The sequence below is a fragment of the Notothenia coriiceps genome, unplaced genomic scaffold (genome assembly GCF_000735185.1).
Source record: "Notothenia coriiceps isolate Sejong01 unplaced genomic scaffold, NC01 NC01_scaffold00009695, whole genome shotgun sequence".
Taxonomy (NCBI): domain Eukaryota; kingdom Metazoa; phylum Chordata; class Actinopteri; order Perciformes; family Nototheniidae; genus Notothenia; species Notothenia coriiceps.
Window position 1 is genome coordinate 242131 of NW_011342396.1, and position 4328 is coordinate 246458.

The following is a 4328-nucleotide window of genomic DNA, read 5'->3' on the forward strand; positions in this document are numbered from 1 at the left end:
GTAGCCGAGAGATTGTTTTGTTACGCGCTCCCTCCGCGTGCTAGCCGCGACCGCCCTCAGGCAACGATATAAGGATTGTGCTTACCACGTCGCACCACGACGAGCGGAGGAAGTCCCTCTCCTGTCAGACTGATAGCTCCACGTGAGCCCCGTACAAAGGACCTCTTCAGTTATCTCAGTGTCCCAAACCGTTTTGGGTCCATTAATGGTAAACAATTATTTCCGAGGCCCCACGTTTATATGATCATTATAGTTATAAACAAATAAGAGAATAAATTAAAAACAGGTATGAAATACTATATGACATTAAAAAAAGAATAACGTTAAAAAGGGAGTGATTTGTAAAATATCCATAAAGAAAAAGTAAATCTGTTTACAGTTCTGTTTCAAATGGGTGTTGAGAGATGTATCCATAGATCTCTTCATGTTGCTCTCAAAGTGCACCAGATTGATGCTTTTAACTTCAATATTTAAAAATCTTCCCAGGGGAGCTTGCCCCCTGACCCCCCTATGTGAGGTCCACACACCACCTATAAAAATAACACTTTACCCCTGCTTACACCTATATGCCGTGAGCTGATTATCGAGCCTTCATTGTAACAGTCGCGGGTACACTGTGTGTGTGTGTGTGTGGGGATTGTTGCAGTAGAACATTCCACTGTAGCGACCAGTACATTAATGGGAAACCCTAAATGTTTGAGCACCCTCTATGAAACGTCAAGCTACCCCACAGCACCCCCAAAATAGAATCTCTGGCGCCGCCACTGAGCCTGACTATTTGTGTTGGGGGGGCCCGACTTTTTTTTTTCTCCAAAGTGGGGGCCTGACAGAAAAAGTTTGAGAACCACTGCTCTAGACTGACAATTTTTTGGAGCTGGAAGTGAACCGGATTCCGGAGCTAAGAGGCGGCGCCACTGCGGTGTGAACAGGAAAAAACAGTGCTTTTCAGGCTCCAGCTCCGAGCCGGAGCTGAAAACGCGTTGGTGTGAAAGGGGCATTAGTAATAAGATCTGTTCCTCCCTCCTTTACGTAGTCGTCTGTTTTTCTTCCCTTGTGGCATTTATACCAGGTTGCACCAGCTTTTGGCTCACCACTGGCACTCCCAGATCCCGGCCTTCTTTCTGACTCACCTACTTAGATTTAAGTTAGTGATATCCAACATTTCAGAGAATAACTTTCAGCAGTTTTCGAGCCTGGACATGTTTATTCTGCCGTTTCTACTGTATGTGTAGGTTGGAAGAATCAGCTATAAGATATAGACATAATAAGAGCAAAGTGTTGGCTTATTCCCAGTGGAGCTGGAGTGTGAGTAGAAGCCCTTTAATGAACACGAAACATAATGTGTTGTTGACCTTTAGTCAATTGCAGCTAGTGTCGGTGTGAAAAATACTCTCTCCTCGAAAATATTCCTTCCTGACTTTCTCTCAAATGAGTTACTTTAGGCGGAGGCAGTGTAATTGTGTGGTATGGACGGCAGAATTGGAACAAATGTTTTAGAAATACTTCTCCTCATTTAGAAATCCATCACAGCTGCACTTTAAATATTTTGACATAATGATGTTGCATTATCTATTTTCAGAGCATTTTCCTCAGGAGTCAGTCAAATCTGCCACCACATAAAAGTGAATCCAGAGTTGCACTGACATCTGCTTCTAAAAGCTAGTTCACTGGGGCCCTCATTAGGAAGTCAGTCATTATGTTTGGAAGGATGGCGCTAAAGTATCACAGCTTGAAGGCCATACAGTTAGTATGACGCCTACGTCTGTTTTAATATCCCAAGAACATGAGCAGAAAAACATGAGCTCATTGACATTTTCAAAAATGCAACCCTTTTTTCCTTGAATGATTTCACTCTCGCTGCTTGTTTGTGACACTCACTCAACCCCGGGGGCTTGCTTCAATTTACCCATTCCTGAGATGCTCAATTTCAGAAAGGGTCAGACAGTCAGCAGAATCTGTGGTCCACTTATTATTACATAACGGTGTCTCACTTGACCAGCCCTAACTGAGAAAATGGAGCCTGCAAGAGCATTTTAAAAGGCCAAGCAGCCGTCTGGAAGAATCACGGCACACACACGAGCGACTCATAATGCTCATAACAATCCCTATCTCAGCAATTTAACTGGCTGGAGACAAGCCATAACACACAGAGATACAGCGCTCTCTGAGCAATGAACATCATTTTCAGGATCTATTTAGAAGGCAAGTGATTGCTTTGTTGACTGTCTGGAGATTAAACTACCCTCCACACACACACACACACACACACACACACACACACACACACACACACACACACACACACACACACACACACACACCAGCGCCGCCCTGAACACTCCCTCCTAAAAACCCTGCTGCTGAAATGGCATTTAGGATGTTGCATAATCCTTGGCAGCTCGACTGCACAAAAGACTCCAAACCCTCGAGTCAGATTACACCAAAATGACTTCGCTACACATGTAAATGTAACTAGAATAAAAAGGAGAGATTCAACAAGTGTTCACCGCATTGATGCTCTGTACATACGAGACAGCTGAATGTCTTTAGAAATGCCAGTAAACTAACCACAGAAGATTTAGATTCAGTGCCCTTAAAAAGCCTCCTCAATTCAGGAAAACCACTCTAATACGACTTTACGAGGAGCGGACACTAATTTGAGTTTTAATTACTGGTTAAGAGTATTAAAACAACATGGGTGTCATATTTCTAGATCAACTCCTTCTCAGGCGGACTAATCTCCTTAACATGAGGTGTTGCTGTGTGATCTACGGTCGAATTATAGCTCTTAAAAACGCGGATGGATTCTTCAGGACTGGAAAAAACCAAAGCACTTCCTTGTTTATTCCCCAGACACACTTGTGTGATCGCAACAGAAGTCAAAATGACATCCTACCGCAGGCAGAAGAAAGTATCTACTTTATCAGCAACAATACTCAGTCATAACTCTTACTGTATGATGTCCATGATTGAAACTGTAAGTCTGTCAGGGGCTTTGTTTTGCTGAGAGACTGTTTAAAGATTGCTTAAAAGGCCCAACCCAAATTTGAGTCTATGTAAAACAAACCCAGATACAGATTTCCTGGAATCAGAATATCTGTTAGTTTTACTATAGTGCCTTTTCATCACCATCACAATAGCATATTCAGCAGAGTCTTTTCAATACACAGCGGGAATATTCATTCAGCACATTGCAATGCCAAGGTCAGGCAGCCCCTTGAAAAGCTTAGATAAACATTAATTGTTTACTGAGAGAGAGCCATTGCTTTGTGAGGCACACCAAAACAATCCAATCTCATCCTTTTCTTTATACAGTGCCTTTGATAATATGTGCACGCCTGTATACATCTGCATTTACGTACATTCTTGTGTGTGTATTTTTGACCTGTACTCTCTCGGGACTGCAGTGGCATGCCGAGTTCTGGGCATCATAACCTCATTCCTTCTCACTCTTAAGTAAACTCATCTCTACTTTCCTCTGGGAGAAGGGCTGGCTGCTGCTGGACACTGAGGAATGTGTTACTGCTTTGTACAAGACTCTTGTTTCCAACAAACCTGCAGCAGCAGCAAAGTATTGCGGCTTGATGCATTTATTCCCCCGATGGGAGTTGCCGTTTCTGTCCAGAGTGGAAAAAGTGCATCACAACATCCCCCTGCATGTCACTCAAACTCACAAGGAACTAGATGTGTGTTCGTGTGTGTGTGTGTGTGTGTGTGTGTGTGTGTGTGTGTGTGTGTGTGTGTGTGTGTGTGTGTGTGTGTGTGTGTGTGTGTGTGTCAGAGAAAGTATGTGTTTCACTATGTAGCTCCTGTGATATAGCGAGGGGAAAGAAACTGGAGAGGGAATTGATAACACACAAATATTGACCTCTGTCATTTAATGGACATAACGTCTTTACAGAAAGATGATATATGCCATTTTGCCTAAAAGGATACGATACAAACATGTAACCTGACAGGAGGTAACAGACATATAAGAATTATACATTATGTACAGGTAAGACATCCATTGGAAATGAATTCACACTTCTGAGCCTTGGCCAGCGAACACTGCAGCTCTATTTGTCTGGTAGCCTGGTTTCATATAATCTGACTGTACCCTGAGGGAGGACTTGCTGCTTAAAATGGAAATAGCAAGACACTGAGTGACCTTTCAGAGACATCCATTCTGAGAATGTTATGCTGGGAGTTCAGATGCAACACTCGGCAGCTGCTGTATGACAAACTAGGAAGATTTAAGGGCTGTGGAGAACAACAACTACTGCAACTCTGATCAACAGCACACACACACACACACACACACACACACACACACACACACACACACC

General features: G+C 43.1%; 1 protein-coding gene across 1 annotated transcript in view; it reads right to left on the bottom strand.

Annotated features, from left to right (window-relative positions):
- The window catches only part of rnf144aa (ring finger protein 144aa), a 49442-nt gene that overhangs the window by 43758 nt on the left and 1356 nt on the right, over positions 1 to 4328 (bottom strand). The gene's annotated exons all lie outside the window — the stretch shown is intronic.